Below are 20,049 nucleotides of genomic sequence, written 5' to 3' on the forward strand. Positions count from 1 at the left end.
TTCTTCCTGAAAATGATTGCAATCACAAATTCTTTGGTATTATTATCTTCATTTAATTTGTCTTAAATGAAAAAACACAAAAGAGAATGAAGCAAAAAGCAAAACATTGATCATTTCACACAAAACTCCAAAAATGGGCCAGACAAAAGTATTGGCACCCTCTGCCTAATACTTGGTTGCACAACCTTTAGCCAAAATAACTGCGACCAACCGCTTCCGGTAACCATCAATGAGTTCCTTACAATGCTCTGCTGGAATTTTAGACCATTTTTCTTTGGCAAACTGCTCCAGGTCCCTGATATTGGAAGGGTGCCTTCTCCAAACTGCCATTTTTAGATCTCTTCACAGGTGTTCTATGGGATTCAGGTCTGGACTCATTGCTGGCCACCTAAGAAGTATCCAGTGCTTTCTCTCAAACCATTTTCTAGTGCTTTTTGAAGTGTGTTTTGGGTCATTGTCCTGCTGGAAGACCCATGACCTCTGAGGGAGACCCAGCTTTCTCACACTGGGCCCTTCATTATGCTGCAAAATTTGTTGGTAGTCTTCAGACTTCATAATGCCATGCACACGGTCAAGCAGTCCAGTGCCAGAGGCAGCAAAGCAACCCCAAAACATCAGGGAACCTCCGCCATGTTTGACTGTAGGGACCGTGTTCTTTTCTTTGAATGCCTCTTTTTTTCTCCTGTAAACTCTTTGTTGATGCCTTTGCCCAAAAAGCTCTACTTTTGTCTCATCTGACCAGAGAACATTCTTCCAAAAGGTTTTAGGCTTTTTCAGGTACGTTTTGGCAAACTCCAGCCTGGCTTTTTTATGTCTCGGGGTAAAAAGTGGGGCCTTCCTGGGTCTCCTACAATACAGTCCCCTTTCATTCAGACGCCAACGGATAGTACGGGTTGACACTCTTGTACCCTCGGACTGCAGGGCAGCTTGAACTTGTTTGGATGTTAGTCTAGGTTCTTTATCCAGCATCCGCACAATCTTGTGTTGAAATCTCTTGCCAATTTTTCTTTTCCATCCACATCTAGGGAGGTTAGCCACAGTGCCATGGGCTTTAAACTTCTTGATGACACTGCGCACGGTATACACCGGAACATTCAGGTCTTTGGAGATGAACTTGTAGCCTTGAGATTGCTCATGCTTCATCACTATTTGGTTTCTCAAGTCCTCAGACAGTTCTTGGGTCTTCTTTCTTTTCTCCATGCTCAATGTGGTACACACAAGGACACAGGACAGAGGTTGAGTCAACTTTAATCCATGTCAACTGGCTGCAAGTGTGATTTAGTTATTGCCAACACCTGTTAGGTGCCACAGGTAAGTTACAGGTGCTGTTAATTAAACAAATTAGAGAAGCATCACATGGTTTTTCGAAAGGTGCCAATACTTTTGTCCACCCCCTCTTTTATATTTGGTGTGGAATTATTTCCAATTTGGCTTTAGGACAATTCTTTTTGTGTTTTTTCATTTAAGACAAATTACATGAAGATAATAATAACAAAGAATTTGTGATTGCAATCATTTTCAGGAAGAAACTGAGTATTATCTGACAGAATTCCAGGGGTGTTAATAATTTTGGCCATGACTGTATAGTGCTGTACAAACCTTGATTATGGCCCCAAAAGATGCTCCATGGTCTGTAATATATATATATATATATATATATAAAATGTCTCAGTGACATATATATACATCTACCTATACTATGTGTAGACATTTATTTTATCTCTTCTATTCTAATCTGTGTGATTTTACTGTACACCGCATTGAATTACCGGCTTTTCTATAGAACACCGGTGCTTATTTCTTGAAAGTCACACGCATGGTCCGTGTGTAATCCGTGTTTTTCTCGCCCCCATAAACTTTCATTGGTGGATTTTTTGCGCAATATGCTGACAAACGCAGCATGCTGCGATTTACTCAGCCCTCAAAATACGGCCGAGAAATATACGGCAGATAGGAGCTGCCCCATAGAGAAACATTGGTCCGTGTGCAATGCGGTGTTTTTGCGCCTCTCGTTCGTCCGTATTCCTCTCCAGTGTGACCCCGGCCTAAGAGGAATTCTAAAAGAAAAGTGAACAGGTCTGTGAGAGATAGGCTGGCTGGTAGGTGATTAAATACTTATTTTATGCAATAAAATACAATTTAATTATTTAAAAATCATACAATGTGATTTTCTGTTTTTTATTTTTAGAATCTGTCTCTCACAGTTGAAGTTTACCTACGATAATTACAGACCTCTCCATTCTTTGTAGGTGGGAAAACAGCAGTGTATGAAATACTTGTTACACAGTGTATGAAATACTTGTTACCCAGTGTATGTCAGTATGTGTCAGAATTCGTGGGATCCATTGAAGCATTCCATTATTACCTCAAAGTAACACTGGTCAGAACTGGGTGAAAGGGTTAAAATAGCATCCCTTTAAGAGGAATCCCCACTATATCAGTCCCTCAAAGTCACTTCAAAATTGAATAGGTCCCGAAAAACCTTGAGTTTTGCATATTGCCTTAAAATAATGAAAAATTACTAAACTACCGTATTTTCCGGCGTATAAGACGACTGGGCGTATAAGACGACCCCCCAACTTTTCCAGTTAAAATATAAAATCTTAAAAGTCGGGGGTCTTCTTATACGCCGTATGTCATCTTATATGGATGGTGACTAATGCGCCTTTTTTTTTTTTGGGGGGGGGGGGGGGGGAGTGGTCCAGATGACAGAGGGCGCGTCTCACAGGGAAGTGTGAGTATGCCCCATTACCTCATATTGTAGCTGCAGCGTCAACGTGGGGTGCTGGGGAGCGGCGGCGGCTGCTCCTTTGTGCCGCGTGGGTGCTGTGGGGCGGCGGTTCCTCTTGGTACAGCGTCGGGGCTCTGTGCTGTGGGACGGCAGCGGGGGCGGCAGCGTATCTTCAGGGAGAGTCAGTCGGGGCTCCTCCGGCATCTCCTGAAAGCCCAGAGGCGCCAGCAGCTCCGTTGCTGCGATACGGTGGCCTCCGGGAAAATGGCCACTGGGGGCGGCGCAGGCTCAGATTCAGATCTCGTCTCCCGAGATCTCGGGACGAGATCTGAATCTGAGCCTGCGCCTCCCCCAGCGGCCATTTTCCCGGAGGCCACCGCATCGCAGCAATGGAGCTACCGGCGCCTCCGGGCTTTCAGGAGATGCCGGAGGAGCCCCGACTTACTCTCCCTGAAGATACGCCGCCGCTGCCGCCCCACAGCACAGAGCCCCAATGCTGCAGGAAGAGGAACCGCCGCCCCACAGCACCCACGCGGCATAAAGAGGAACAGCCGCCGCCGCTCCCCAGCACCCCACGCTGACGCTGCAGCTACAATGTGAGGTAATGGGGCATACTCCACTCACACTTCCCTGTGAGACGCCCCCTCCGTCATCGGGACCATTCCCCCCCACCCACCATAGATACCCGGCGTATAAGACGACCCCCGACTTTTAAGAAGATTTTCAGGGGTTAAAAAGTCGTCTTATACGCCGGAAAATACGGTACTAAACTTTTAGCCCTTCAAACAAAATAAAAGGATGTTTGAAAAATTATGGACATCGAAGACATAAGGTAACTAACTGTATCTGTAAAAAATGTTATGTAGTATAACTATACGGTTTACAGGTATAAACATTCAAAGCTGGAATATTGCATATTTTTACTTAAATTTATTACCAAAATAAAGAACAACATAAGGAAAAAAATATTTTCATTATAACTGGGATATGAGACATTCCATCATTTTTTTTCTTACTTTGTTAAGTGAAAATATACATAAGAACAAACACACAAAAAAACAGGAGGACGCGTTATTACACTGGTTTATAAAATTAAAAGCAACATTGTATGAATTAGTAGCGCTCATTCCCATGTCTGGTCATAAACCGTCCAGCAATGTTACACTGTGGTTATATATTTCACATACATCTAACCACACATTCTACCTTGGTATCTCAGGACACATTTACTGGATCGCATATACAGTGCCTACAAGTAGTATTCAACCCCCTGCAGATTTAGCAGGTTTACACATTTAGAATTAACTTGGCATTGTGACATTTGGACTGTAGATCAGCCTGGAAGTGTGAAATGCACTGCAGCAAAAAAGAATGTTATTTCTTTTTTTTCTTTTTAAATTGTGAAAAGTCTTTTCAGAGGGTCATGTATTATTCAACCCCTCAACCCACCAGAATTCTGTTTGGTTCCCCTAAAGCAGAGGTCCCCAACTCCAGTCCTCAAGGCCCACCAACAGGTCATGTTTTCAGGATTTCCTTTGCATTGCACAGGTGATGCAATTATTACCTGGGCAAGACTAAGGAAATCCTGAAAACATGACCTGTTGGTGGGCCTTGAGGACTGGAGTTGGGGACCTCTGCCCTAAAGTATTAAGAAGTAGTTCAGGCACAAAGAACAATGAGCTTCACATGTTTGGATTAATTATCTCTTTTTCCAGCCTTTTCTGACTATTTAAAGGGACACTGTCACCTGAATTTGGAGGGAACAATCTTCAGCCATGGAGGTGGGGTTTGGGGTTTTTGATTCACCCTTTCCTTACCCGCTGGCTGCATGCTGGCTGCAATATTGGACTGAAGTTCATTCTCTGTCCTCCATATAACACACCTGCGCAAGGTAATCTTGCCTTGTGCAGGCATATACTATGGAGGACAGAGAATGAACTTCAATCCAATATTGCAGCCAGCATGCAGCCAGCGGGTAAGGAAAGGGTGAATCAAAAACCCCAAAACCCCGCCTCCATGGCTGAAGATTGTTCCCTCCAAATTCAGGTGACAGTGTCCCTTTAAGACCCTCCCCAAACTTGTGAACAGCACTCATACATGGTCAACATGGGAAAGACAAAGGAGCATTCCAAGGCCATCAGAGACAAGATCGTGGAGGGTCACAAGGCTGGCAAGGGGTACAAAACCCTTTCCAATGAGTTGGGCCTACCTGTCTCCACAGTTGGGAGCATCATCCGGAAGTGGAAGGCTTATGGAACTACTGTTAGCCTTCCACGGCCTGGACAGACTTTGAAAGTTTCCTCCTGTGCCGAGCCCAGGCTTGTCCGAAGAGTCAAGGCTAACCCAAGGACAACAAGGAAGGAGCTCCGGGAAGATCTCATGGCAGTGGGGACATTGGTTTCAGTCAATACCATAAGTAACGTACTCCAACGCAATGGTCTGAGTTCCAGACGAGCCCGTAAGGTACCTTTACTTTCAAAGCGTCATGTCAAGGCTCGTCTACAGTTTGCTCATGATCACTTGGAGGACTCTGAGACTGACTGGTTCAAGGTTCTCTGGTCTGATGAGACCAAAATCGAGATCTTTGGTGCCAACCACACGTGACGTTTGGAGACTGGATGGCACTGCATACGACCCCAAGAATACCATCCCTACAGTCAAGCATGGTGGTGGCAGCATCATGCTGTGGGGGGCTGTTTCTCAGCCAAGGGGCCTGGCCATCTGGTCCGCATCCATGGGAAGATGGATAGCACGGCCTACCTGGAGATTTTGGCCAAGAACCTCCGCTCCTCCATCAAGGATCTTAAGATGGGTCGTCATTTCATCTTCCAACAAGATAACGACCCAAAGCACACAGCCAAGAAAACCAAGGCCTGGTTTAAGAGGCAAAAAATCAAGGTGTTGCAGTGGCCTAGTCAGTCTCCTGACCTTAACCCAATTGAAAACTTGTGGAAGGAGCTCAAGATTAAAGTCCACATGAGACACCCAAAGAACCTAGATAACTTGGAGAAGATCTGCATGGAGGAGTGGGCCAAGATAACTCCAGAGACCTGTGCCGGCCTGATCAGGTCTTATAAAAGACGATTATTAGCTGTAATTGCAAACAAAGGTTATTCCACAAAATATTAAACCTAGGGGTTGAATAATAATTGACCCATACTTTTATGTTTAAAATTTATAAAAATTTAACTGAGCAACAAAACTTTTTGGCGTGTAAGATTTCTGCATCTGTTAATAAATCCTGCTCTTGTTTGAAGTTTGAAGGCTCTAACTTAAGTGCATCTTATTAAACCTGCTAAATCTGAAGGGGGTTGAATACTACTTGTAGGCACTGTAACGTCGACCTTGAAACTTGGAGATCAATACCCAGTAACTATTTACATAACTAAAAATTAACATTTTTGCTGGAAAAACCAACGTACCTGTAAATGTGGTTTGGGCACACCCCCCACACGTTAATATTCATAAACCCTTGTTAGATAGTGACGGGTGTTGAGTTCCAGAAGTCTCATATTTTATAGAATTTCCCAGGGCACCCTCTATTTTGATAGACCGTGTTTTCATATGGAATCACTGAATTGACAAGTTCTACCCAAGATCTCAGTGTTGGGTGTGAACTACCCATCCATCTCAGAGCAATTAATTTCCTGGCCAAAAATAGCATCTCTTGGAGAAATATCTACTATATAACTGTCTAAGGGTCACTTCCGTCTTTCTGTCTGTCCCCGATATTCATTGGTCGCGGCCTCTGTCTGTCATGGAATCCAAGTCGCTAATTGGTCGTAGCAAAATGCCCACGACCATTGCCACGACCAATCAGCGACGGGCACAGTCTGGCGGCAACATGGTTGCTCCTTCCTCCCCGCAGTCAGTGCCCGCTCCATACTCCCCTCCAGTCAGCGCTCACATAGGGTTAATGGCAGCGCTAATGGACCGCGTTATGCCGCGGTGTAACGCACTCCATTAACGCTGCTACTAACCCTGTGTGACCAACTTTTTTACTATTAATGCTGCCTATGCAGCATCAATAGTAAAAAGATCTAATGTTAAAAATACTAAAAAAAATTAAAAATCATTATATACACACCTTCCGGTGCACCTTCCGATACGCTCCTCGCGACGCTCTGTGACCGGTCCATGCATTCCGATCTCGCGAGATGATGACAGCAGTCTCGCGAGACCGCAATGCACTCTTGAGACCGGAGCGCGCGAGGAGCGTCGGTAAACGCTTCCTGGATCCAGGGGCCAACGGAAGGTGAGTATATAACTATTTTTTACTTTAATTATTTTTTTAACAGGGATATGATGCCTACATTGCTATATACTACGCGGGCTGGGCAATATACTACGCGCGCTGGGCAATAAACTACGCGCGCTGGGCAATAAACTACGCGCGCTGGGCAATAAACTACGCGCGCTGGGCAATAAACTACGCGCGCTGGGCAATAAACTACGCGCGCTGGGCAATAAACTACGCGCGCTGGGCAATAAACTACGCGCGCTGGGCAATAAACTACGCGCGCTGGGCAATAAACTACGCGCGCTGGGCAATAAACTACGCGCGCTGGGCAATAAACTACGCGCGCTGGGCAATAAACTACGCGCGCTGGGCAATAAACTACGCGCGCTGGGCAATAAACTACGCGCGCTGGGCAATAAACTACGCGCGCTGGGCAATAAACTACGCGCGCTGGGCAATAAACTACGCGCGCTGGGCAATAAACTACGCGCGCTGGGCAATAAACTACGCGCGCTGGGCAATAAACTACGCGCGCTGGGCAATAAACTACGCGCGCTGGGCAATAAACTACGCGCGCTGGGCAATAAACTACGCGCGCTGGGCAATAAACTACGCGCGCTGGGCAATAAACTACGCGCGCTGGGCAATAAACTACGCGCGCTGGGCAATATTCTACGCGCGCTGGGCAATATTCTACGCGCGCTGGGCAATATTCTACGCGCGCTGGGCAATATTCTACGTGACTGGGCAATATACTACGTGACTGGGCAATATACTGCGTGGCTGGGCAATATACTATATGGCTGGGCAATATAGTACGTGACTGCAATATACTACGTGACTGGGCAATATACTATGTGGCTGGGGAATATAGTACGTGACTGAGCAATATACTACGTGGCTGGGCAATATGCTACGTGGCTGGGCAATATACTATGTGGCTGGGCAATATACTACGGGGCTGGGCAATATACTACGTGGGCTGTGCAATATACTATGTGGACATGAATATTCTAGAAAACCCGATGTGTTCGAATCGGCCACCATCTAGTTTTAATATAATGGTCCCAATTATCTTCTTCCACAACCCCAAACAGGCACACCAAGGGATCCAGGGGAATTGGTATTGCTATTAGGGATGACAAGAAGGTGGTAACCTCCTACCAGAATGTATATATTACTGGACACCTCCACATCATGTGTATGAAGTCGGCTACCAACTCATGACACCTCGGACATTCCGAGGTGTGAGAACGGCCCATTTTTTCTAATTTAGCTGGTGTAAGATATGCTTGATGGATTATTTATAATTGGGTCTGTTACAGAACCCCCCAGCACCAAGAATATGTTACGTAGTATATGTATGTATAATAGGTTCCATGTGAAATGCATCAGTCCACAGGCTCCGCCCCTGGACAAGATATTCTCCTTCTGACCTCCCCCACCTTTGTAATTCCCACAGTAAATATCCTGCGGCTATTGTAATGTATGTCTGGCCTGCTGTTTTTCTATTGGCCTGCCCTCTTTATCTGTGTTATATATTCTGTGTACTGTGAATAAAGTATAGTTAGACTGGAAATACGTGGAGAAGCAGTGAGATTTTATATGCACCCATGTAACGAAGGAATTCCAGCCAGCGTCCTTCATTCAGAATCCAGCAAAAGCAGAGTGGACCTCCTGAACCACGGGGTGGTACTGAAAGAGGTACTACAGCACAGTAGACCCCGTTACACTGGTGGCAGACAGCGGGATGTGAGACCATACAGGAGGAAAGGAATTAATGGAAAACAACTACCAGAAGTTAAAGAGGACTACATTAAAAGATCTGGTGGAAGCCCGAGGGTTAATCGCCAGCAACAAAACAAAAGCGGATTTGATAGCAGCCATCATAGAACACGACACTGCAGCGCCCCTCCAATGTGAACATGGAGGAGACTGAATTCCAGAGGGAGGTAAAGAACAGACCGGCGTTCTATGGCCCAATCCCTGCAGTAGAGATCATACGAGAGGTGATGGCTGATGTGCGTACTGATCTGAAGGAAAAGATGGCCGAGCGGACCAGGATACAGCTAGCCAAGATGGAGATGGCAGAGCGGACCAAAGTGGAGCTGGCAGAGCGGAGAGAGGAGAGTCAGCGAGCAGGGGGAGCTCTGGCCTCTGACCAGGTACCTTCAACAGTAAGCCACAAAAAGTAATGCCTTCTGACAGTTGGGGGAGGCAGAGGAAGACATTGATGGCTTTCTGCAGGACTTTGAGCGGCAGAGTGCCCTTCATCAAGTGAAGCCGGAGGAACGGGTTCAGATTCTGGCCAGCAAGCTGACAGGCCGGGCAGTGGACGCCTATCGCACGGTACCTGATGAGGACTGTATGTACATCCTCCAGCTCATCTTGTTAGAACGATTCTTTAATGGACTAACCCCCGAGACACAGGAATGGCTTTGGGACAGGCTTTGGGACTCTTGAGGAAGCCGCTCATCTGGACGATGAACATCATGATGCCAGGAGGCCTCAGTTGTCCAGATCAAAGATGGTCACTAGGGGTCCGCCCATGGACCTGGAGGGCCCTAAACCACAGAAGATTGCAGGGGGACCAGCTAGAAACCCGGCCTACCACAGTTCCCCTGGGGCGTGATGCCACACCTGCCGTCAGCTGGGCCACCTGCAAAGACAATGTCTCAACCGGACTCAGCATACCCAGTGGCCAAAGGCGGGAACAGCTACCTTCAGCCGGGCCACTGTACACTGCTACCAAGGCGAAGTTGACCCGGCATTGGGGGCTACGACTAACCAAGGGGTGGAAGACATGGAGGAAGTGCTGCATGAAGTGGACCCCGTGCAGGCAGCCCGGGCAGATAACCGACAACAGCATCGACAGGTCGTGTGGGTTAATGGGAAACATATGCAGGGACTAAGATTCAGGGGCAACTTTGACCCTTGTGAAGCCTCATCTCGTTCGGGACCAAGAGAAGATGGACCGGACAGTGGCAGTCCTTGTAGCAGGGGGAGCCATACATCGACTGCCCACTGCCCGGATTCACCTGAACTGGGGAGTCGGGGATGGCCTTGTTGAGGTCGGCTTGATGGAGGATTTGCCCGCAGATGTCTTGCTGGGAAATGACTTGGGGCCCATGTTGTCTGCCTTCTCGGTTGCCCCTCTGGCTGAGACATATCCTGTGACCACCCGGAGACGAGCTCGAGCTGCAGAGGCAAAATCACACTCAGAGGAGGCCCAGGTAAGACATCCCAGCCCTAAACGTATTCCCATAGCCAGACACATTTCTTGGGCCACACCAAATGAATTTAAGAGGGAGTTACTTGAGGATCCTTCATTGGAGGGATATCGTGGGAAGGCACAAGAGGCGAGAGGGGTACTGGAAGGGGAACAGTTTATATGGAAGCAGGGACTCCTCTACCGGATCACAGAGCAGCACCACACAGGGACGAGCCCCACTATAAAACGACAGCTGGTAGTTACCAAGAAGTATAGGCAGGAGTTACTGCGAATCTCTCATGACATACCCTTGGCTGGGCACTTCGGGGTTAGTCGCACCAGGCATCGTCTGACACAAAACTTCTTTTGGCCGGGGGTAACCTATGATGTTTGTCAGTACTGCCAGACCTGTGACAGTTGCTAGCGCATGGGCAAGAGGGGAGATCGATGCAAGGCCAAATTACGCCCCCTCCCCATTGTGGAGGAACCATTTAGCCGAGTAGCGTTCGATCTGATAGGGCCGTTAGCCAAACCCAGTCCATCAGGGAAAAGGTATATATTGACAGTGGTAGATTATGCCACACGGTATCCAGAGGCGGTTGCGTTACCTAACATACTGGCAGAGACGGTGGCAGCTGCCCTGCTCCAGGTTTTCTCACGGGTTGGATTTCCCCGGGAGATTATCTCGGACCAGGGTACCCAGTTTACAGCAGAGGTGACCAACCAACTGTGGAAGCTGTGCGGCGTAAAGTCCATTAGAAGCGCCCCGTACCACCCACAAACCAATGGGTTGTGTGAACGCTTTAATGGGAAGTTCAAACTACTCATTGGGACTTTTACCAGGACCTACAGGGACTGGGAGAAATTCTTGCCTCACCTCCTGTTTGCCTATCAGGAGGTGCCCTAAGAATCCACGGGGTTCTCCCCGTTCAAAGTGGTATACGGGAGACTGGTAAGGGGACCCCTAGACTTAGTGCTGGGAAGGGGAGGGCATCATAGAAGGGGTACCTATTGTACCCTATGTGTTGGAATTCCAGGACCGACTACAGGAGCTGACCCAGGCTGTACGTGGGAACATGCAGGTGGCTCAGCGGCACCAGCGCGTATGGTACGATCGGAGGGCCAGAGAGCGCACCTTGGAAATAGGACAGAAGGTCCTGGTGTTAGAGCCCACTAGGTAGAACAAGTTCCAAGCTGCATGGCAGGGGCCCTACCAGGTAGTGGGCAAAATATTCGACACCACCTATAATGTCGCCGATTTGACGACCCCAGGGTTATCCGCATGTTCCACGTGAATGTGCTGAAGCCCTACCGGGAGCGCCCTGAAGAGGTAGTGGCCATCTGTGCACCTGAAGCATAGGATTTAGCCGGACTTCCCTTGCCTGATGTTTTAGGGGAAAGGACTCAGTCTAAAACATGGGACCAGGTACACTTGGGTGAAGACGTAGGCCCCCGGGAGAGACAGCAGGCGGAGGCATTGTTGAGGCAGCGACAGTGGATGTTTTCGGGGAAACCCGGGTACACTCACCTGGCACAACACAAGGTTGAGACCCAGCATCAGACCCCTCTGCGACAACCCCCCTTCGGCATCCCGGAGTCTGTACGAGAAGGGATGCGTGCGACAAGAGATGTTGCGTTTAGGGGTCATTGAAGAGTCAGATAGTCCCTGGGCATCACCCGTAGTGTTAGTGCCCAAGAAGGATGGGACTACAGTTTTGTGTAGACTATCGTAAGCTCAATGAGAAAACAGTGACGGATGCATATCCCATGCCGCGTGTGGATGAGTTGTTAGACCGGCTGGCGGGGGCAAAGTATTTGACCACCATCGATCTATGCAAAGGCTACTGGCAGATTCCCCTTAGTCTTGATGCTTTTCCCAAGTCGGCATTTGTCACCCCATTTGGCTTATTCCAGTTTCGAGTTATGCCATTCGGGATGAAGACTGCCCTGGCGACCTTCCAGAGGCTGGCTGACCGGCTTCTGTATGGTCTCCAGGGCTATGCGTGTGCCTACCTGGATGACATCGCCATCTACAGCGCGACATGGGAAGAGCATCTAAGTCACCTAGAGACAGTATTGGGCAGGATCCACAAGGCCGGAATCACCTTGAACCCAAACAAGTGTCACGTGGGCAAAGCAGAGGTTCAGTATTTAGGGCACTGGGTGGGAAGTGGGAAACAACGACCAGAACCAGCCAAGATTGAGGCAATAGCCAAATGGCCCACCCCACGCACTAAAACCCAGGTCATGGTGTTTCTAGGGACAGCGGGGTATTACAGGAAATTCGTTCCCAATTACAGCAGCGTAGCCAAGCCCCTCACTGATCTGACCCGTAAGAACCAACCCCGCCAGGTAACCTGGACCTCGGAGTGTGAGGAAACCTTACGCCAGCTAAACGACGCCCTCACCAATACCCCTGTATTGGCCGCACCCGATCCAACTAAACGTTTGCTGGTTCACACAGACGTTTCTATGTTTGGATTGGGGGCAGTACTAAGCCAAGTCGGGCCGGATGGATAAGAACACCCGGTAGCTTACCTGAGTCGGAAACTACTGCACCGTGAAGTGAGCTATACGGCCATCGAGAAGGAGTGCCTGGCAATAGTATGGGCACTCAAAAAGATACAATCATATTTGTATGGACGAGTTTTCCCTCCTAACGGACCATAATCCCCTAGTTTGGCTTAATCGGGTCTCCGGTGACAACGCCAGATTACTGCGATGGAGTTTAGCCCTACAACCTCTGGACTTCACCATCCACTACAGACCCGGCAAACAAAACGGTAACGCCGATGGACTAAGTCGACAAACGGAACTTGTACCAACCCCATAAACTTCGGTCATCCCCAAACCGATCCGTTAAGGATCAGACTGTGTATGCCGATCGCGTCACTGAAAAGGGGAGCCGTGTTACAGAACCCCCCAGCACCAAGAATATGTTATGCAGTATATGTATGTATAATAGGTTCCATGTGAAATGCATCAGTCCACAGGCTGCGCCCCTGGACAAGATATTCTCCTTCTGACCTCCCCCACCTTTGTAATTCCCACAGTAAATATCGGCAGGCTGCGGCTATTGTAATGTATGTCTGGCCTGCTGTTTTTCTATTGGCCTGCCCTCTTTATCTGTTATATATTCTGTGTGCTGTGAATAAAGTGTAGTTAGACTGGAAATACGTGGAGAAGCAGTGAGATTTTATATGCACCCATGTAACGAAGGAATTCCAGCCAGCGTCCTTCATTCAGAATCCAGCAAAAGCACAGTGGACCTCCTGAACCACGGGGTAGTAATGAAAGAGGTACTACAGCACAGTGGACCCCGTTACAGGGTCATTTTGTTAGCTGATGGGGAAACCTTGATTGAAGACTCCAGCAACTCCTCCCAGTCCTCCTCCTGAATGTTAGGAATCAAGGGTTGCCATTTTCCCTTAACCACCAAAGGGGTAGAGTCCATGTTTGCTGACAATAGATAGGTGTATAGAGTGGAGATAAGACCTTGTGATCCCTGTGATTTAAGTATGCAGATCAGTGGGACAGAAGATATCTGCATGCCTGTACCTATGTGGGATTGGATCGCTGACCTAAGTTGTAGGTACCTGAAGAATTGAGCTGTTGGGACTGCGTACTGAGTCTGTATCTGTTCAAAAGACATTACAATGTTTTGATTATATAAGTCTTTTACTTTCAATACATTTCTGGAGCTCCAGAACGCAGAGGAGGGATGTTCTTGTAGAGAAGGGAAGTATGTGTTGTGCCATAGTGGCATTTCTGCCACAACATCAGTGAAATCACCTACTTTTTTTAGCTTGTCTCCAGATTGTGCGGACAAGCTTAAGAGGTAACATTCTAGGAATGTTTGGTTTATCAGTCTCCAGAAATCCTAAAAAACAGTTTGTCCCTGCTGCTTGTGCCAAGTTATTCTCTGAGTTAGGCGGGAGTCACACTACAGCGAGATACGGCCGAGTCTCGCAGGTTAAAACCAAGCTCTGGCACCGGCACTCCGGAGCGGAGCGTGCAGCTCCATGTATTGCTATGCGGCTGCACACTTCACTCTGGAGTGTCGGTGCCAGAGCTTGGTTTTAACCTGCGAGACTCGGCCGTTTCTCGCTGTGTGTGATCCCAGCCTTAGGCAGAGAAGTATCTGTCATGCACGAGTCAACTGCCCTAAGCTGTCCTGCTAGGTAGTATAAAAAGAAGTCTGGTAGCGCCGCCTCGCCTTGCTTTTTGGGCCTTTGTAAAGTAGACTGCTTAAGTTTAGGCCTAGAGTTTCCCTAGATAAATCCAGTGATTAATGAGCTAAAGTTGAAAAGAAGGACTTAGGAATGGGTACCCCACTATGCTGAAATATATAGCTAAATTTAGGGAGTAGAATCATTTAACTAGATTTATCCTTCCAGTGCCTGAAAGTGGTAATTTTCTCCATTGTGTGAATTTAAGTTTAGCGTGGTCAAGCAGTGGGGAGATGTTAGATGGGAACTCATTTCTGCTATCTTTCTGTATAATAATGTCAGGTATTTAAATTGAGATAGTTGGGAGTAGAGATAGCCACTTCAAATGGACCCCTGATGAATGTTGGAGGCATTAGTGCTGACTTATCCCAGTTTGTATATTTGCTAAATGTGTCTATAATGGATATGACCTGTGGTAAAGTTCATTCAACCCTGTCAATAAATGTTACCATATAGTTCGTGTATAGGCCAATAGTAGTTCGTGTATAGGCCAAATTATAGTTGTGGAGCGCACACTACCATTCAAAAGTTTAGGGTCACATACAAATTTCCTTATTTTTTAAAGAAAAGCAGTTTTTTCCAATAAAGCCAACAATAAATGATTCAGAAATACACTCTATACATTGTTAATGTGGTAAATGCCCTGTAGACTGTGAGCCCTCGCGGACAGGGTCATCTCTCCTCCTGTACTTATGTGTGCCTTGTTTCACTCCTGTTTATTGAACTTGTCTATATTTGCCCCGTTCACATGTAAAGCGCCATGGAGTAAATGGCGCTATAAAAATGAATAATAATAATAATTGTAGCTGCAAACATCTGGTTTGTAATTCACTATCTTCATAGGTTTATAGAGGCCCATTACCAACAACCATCACTCCAGTGTTCTTATGATACTTTGTGTTTGCTGTGTAAGAAGGCTAATGGATGGTTAGAATACCCCTGAAAACCCTTGTGCAAGTAAGTTAGCACAGCTGAAAACAGTTTGGCTGATTAGAGAACCTATAAACCTGACCTTCCTTTGAGCTATTAATCCCATAATCCTATTTAAATTGGCAACAAAAGCACTTCAAATTGTCAATATATCACATTATCTACCAAAAAAGATATGAAGTGACTAAGAGGTAAATTAATAAAAGAATTCTTTATTGAAACAAAGATTAAAATAGAGACAGGGAAAAGATGGAAAAAGGGACCTCCAAATGATATCAAGGAATGGTACAGATGGAAAATATACAAATTATCTGCATTTAAGACAATGTTTTCCTGAGAAGGTATATGGGCCTGTTAAATAGACTAGTGTCATAATATCCTTTTTTGCACCCCTTTTCAGAAAATATAAATGTAAATACAGTCACATAACAACAGGAATGAAAAGTATATATATTAAGATGTCTGACCAGTAGCAGCCAGCTAAGTGGGATAATGAATCATTATGCATCTCAGTAAACCCTTGCGGCTATGAAAATTTGTCCCAGAGTGTGTTCTTGAGCTACTCCCCCAGCGTTTATTGATCCCGACTAGTGATGAGCGAATATACTCGTTGCTCGAGTTTTCCCAAGCACGCTCGGGAGTACTCCGAGTATTTGTTAGTGTTCTGAGCAGTAGCGTAGCTACCAGGGGGGCAGAGGGGGCGGCGGCCCCGGGCCCTGCACTCTGAGGGGGCCCACCTGGAGCTACGCTACTGTCAGGGCTGGCGTTAGGGGGCCCTGCCTCCGGTCATGAATTATCTCTTATTTCCCCTGGGTTTGGACTGCGCATGTATCTGGTACAAATGTGATCACAGTCACACAGGGAGTCAAGGAATCAAGAAATGACAGGCCTCCAATCAGAGTGCAGGGAGTCTGTCATGTGACCGCTCTGCAGTCTGTGGAGGAGAGGGGGAAGGGCGGTCACTCACCCAATCCTGGCTGAGCGCGCTGTCCTCTGCCTCTGAGCTTAGCTCACTGCACTCGTCTGCGTCTGACTAGGAGGAGCCTGAGAGCCGAGGAGCAGCACCCAGGACCAGAGGAAACACTGCACAGAGCATGTGAACTGATGAGTATCTTGGCACGTCATTTAGTATTTTTATATGTCTAATCTGTTGCCTTATGCTATATATACATCCACTAACTTACATTAATATGGAGATCCTCTTTGGCAGTGGCCATTGCATTGATCATGGGGACGAGATGGCCACGTTATACCAGTAACTCAGGATCAATGATTGTATTGGCTGCGGTATGGACTCAAATTGTAATAATATTTATGTTTTTGCACGTTATTTCACAGTTGCTTTCGGTGGAGTTTTTGTTTGGACATTTTAAAAACGGTAATTAATCTTACCGATAATTGTATTTCCAGGAATCCATCCTGACAGCACCATGGAGGACATCCTTCTTATCCGCAGTGGGACAGGAAACACGAGAGTTTAAAAGGACCCTCCCCCTTCCACCTTTCAGTGAATTTCCAAAGTAACACATCTGGATGGATGCAAACAGAAAATTTATTTTGAACATAACAAAAATTAACGCAAATATTACTTCACATAAGTATAACACATATTTACATTAGGGAGGGAACTATCCGTGCTGTCAGGATGGATTCCTGGAAATACAATTATCGGTAAGATTAATTACCGTTTTCCAGGTCACCACCTGACAGCACCATGGAGAAGTAGCAAAGGAGACTTCCTAGTTCTAGGGAGGGACTACTGCTTGAAGCACCTTCCTGCCAAAAGCTAACTGAGAAGAGACTACGTCTAATTTATAGTGTTTCGAAAAGGTGCTAATATTAGACCAAGATGCCGCTTTGCAAATCTGATCTACTGAGGCCCCCCCTTTTTCTGCCCAAGACGCTGCCATAGCCCTAGAAGAATGAGCTTTAAGGCTATCTGGAGGATCTTTTCCCTGCACCTGATAGGCCATGGTAATAGTGGATCTAATCCACCTGGCAATAGTGGATTTTGATGCTTTCTTTCCCCTATTAGGACCCCCGTACAGGACAAAGAGGTTACTATCTTGTCTCCAGGCCCTAGCCATGTCCAAGTATTTCAACACCGTCTCCCTAACATCTAAGTTATGGGAAAAAACTTCTTTTTGATTTTTAGGAAACTGGCAAAAAGACGGAAGAACAACTTCTTGGTTAATATTTGACACTGAAGCTACCTTGGGAAGAAAGCCTGGGTCAAGCCTCAAAACCAACCTATCATCAAATATCTGTAGATAAGGGTTCTGGATGGATAGGGCCTGAAGTTCCCCCAATCTTTTGGCTGATGTAATGGCCGCTAAAAAAACTGCTTTTAGGGAAAGATTAGCAATATTTATCTCATTCTCTATATCAAACGGCTCTTTGCATAACACATTAAGGACTAAATTAAGGTCCCAGGGAGGGACAGTCTTCCTGATTAGGGGTCTCAGCCTCGAGACCGCTCTAGAAAACCGAGCGATCCAAGGGTGGGCAGCAAGGGAAGAGTCATAAAATACGCTGAGGGCTGCAATTTGAACCCTCAAAGTACTCGGTCTGAGCCCCTTTTTGAACCCCTGTTGTAGGAAATCAAGAATCCTGGGTATGTTAGGGTGATCAAGATCGATTGTTGTATCTCCACAAAAACTGCAGAATTTCTTCCAGGTTCTGTGGTATATTGCTGAAGTCACCGGCTTCCTACTTGCTTGTAGAATGGAAATCACTCCTTCTGAAAGGCCTCTTGCCCTTAGGATCTGCCGTTCAGGATCCAAGCTTCTAACCGCAGTTTCTCTGGGTTCTGATGAAGGATCGGACCCTGAGAAAGTAAGTCCCCCCTGACTGGAAGATGGTAAGGACTGTCCACTGCCAGCTTCTTTAGAAGGGGGAACCAGCTCCTTCCGGCCCAGAAAGGGACCACCAGGATCACCCGAGCTCTGTCCTCGCAAATTTTCCTGAGTACCCTTGGTACTAATACCAGAGGGGGAAAGGCGTATAGCAGACCCGAGCTCCACGACAGAGAGGGCATCTACCCCTGCTGGATTTTCTTGAGGATTTAGTGAGAAAAAGGTTCTTATTTTTGCCTTCCTTCTGGTTGCGAATAGATCCACGGTCGGGGTTCCCCAGCGCTGACACAGGGTATCGAAAACTCTGCTGTTCAGTTCCCATTCTATGGGCGATAGTTTTTCTCTGCTCAGAAAATCCACAACCTGGTTCTTTGAGCCTTCTAAGTGAACTGCTGAAATCGAAAGTACCGATCTTTCTGCCCATGCGAAGATCTGATCCGCCAGATGTTGTAGCTTCGGGTGCCTCGGGCCCCCCTGATGGCGCAGGAAAGCTACCGCCGTCGTTTTGTCCGATAAGATTTTCAGATGTCTGTTCTTTAATAGGGTCCGAGCTGAACACAAAACCTTCCAAACCACCTGTAGCTCTCTGTGGTTTGAGGAATTGTTGCTCTCTTCCGAATTCCATTGTCCCTGGCAGTATCTTCCGAGTACCTGGCCGCCCCAACCTTGTTGACTTGCGTCCGTGGTTACCGTGACTGCTGGGGTCTGGATCCATGGGACCCCCACCTGAAGGTTCTCTGACACCATCCACCACCGTAGGGATTTCCTGACTTGATAGGACAAACTGTCTGTCCAACGAAGACTGTCTTCTGTCCCATGTTGTTAGAACCGCTCTCTGTAATTGACGGGAATGGAATTGGCTCCAGCTGACGCATGGGATATAGGCTGTCATTAGGCCTAGGATCTTCATTGCATCTCTTAAGCCCCCGTCAAACACAGCGAGATCGCTGCTGAGTCACAAGTTTTGTGACGCAACAGCGATCTCAGTAGCGATCTCGCTATGTGTGACACGTAGCAGCGACCAGGCCCCTGCTGTGAGATCGCTGGTCGTGTCGGAATGGCCTGGACCGTTTTTTGATCGTTGAGGTCCCGCTGGGTAGCACACATCGCTGTGTTTGACACCTTACCAACGACCTCTTTGACAGGACGTCCCATTGAATCATCATGAAATAGCATCGTTCTACAGGTCGCTACAGGTCGCCGCATCGCTGCTGCGTCGTTGGGGAGGTCTCACTGTTTGACATCTCACCAGCGACCACATAGCGACGCAGCAACGATCCCTGACAGGTCGTATCGTTGTCGGGATCGCTTAAGCGTCGCTATGTGTGACAGGGCCTTTATTGTTACCAGAGTTCTTGCAAACTGTTGAACTTTCTTTATCAGGTCTGACCGTCTTTTGTCCGGAAGAAAAGACTTCCTGATCTTCGAGTCTAGTATTACACCTAGAAACTGTCTCCTTGACCTTGGGGTTAAGTGTGATTTCTCCCAGTTCACCACCCAACCTAGTTTCTGCAGTGTTGAGATCACCAATTGAGAATCGATCTTGAGTTGCCTTACTGAGTCTGCCACTAACAGGAAATCGTCCAGATATGGTATTATAATGATATCTCGCTTCCTTAGGTAAGATACGATCTCTATGATGAGCTTTGTAAAGACTCTTGGAGCCGATGCTAGTCCGAATGGAAGGCAACGGAATTGGTAGTGGAAGACTGAACCCTCTTTTTCTATCGCGAATCTTAGGTACTTTTGATGGTGTGAAAAAATTGGAACGTGATAATACGCACTTTTTAGGTCCAAAGTGCACATTACCACGTCCTTCCCTAATAGGGGAATTGTGGAGCGAATGGACTCCA

General features: G+C 47.1%; 1 long non-coding RNA gene across 1 annotated transcript in view; it reads right to left on the reverse strand.

Annotated features, from left to right (window-relative positions):
- Positions 1-1,642: 1,642 nt before the first annotated feature.
- LOC138645825 (uncharacterized) overlaps positions 1,643-20,049 on the reverse strand; it is a 56,353-nt gene continuing 37,946 nt past the window's right edge. Inside the window, exon 3 of the long non-coding RNA XR_011314765.1 lies at positions 1,643-2,057. This is a non-coding gene — a long non-coding RNA (uncharacterized lncRNA). The remainder of the gene's footprint in view (positions 2,058-20,049) is intronic.

This window comes from Ranitomeya imitator, chromosome 7, assembly GCF_032444005.1.
Source record: "Ranitomeya imitator isolate aRanImi1 chromosome 7, aRanImi1.pri, whole genome shotgun sequence".
NCBI lineage: Eukaryota > Metazoa > Chordata > Amphibia > Anura > Dendrobatidae > Ranitomeya > Ranitomeya imitator.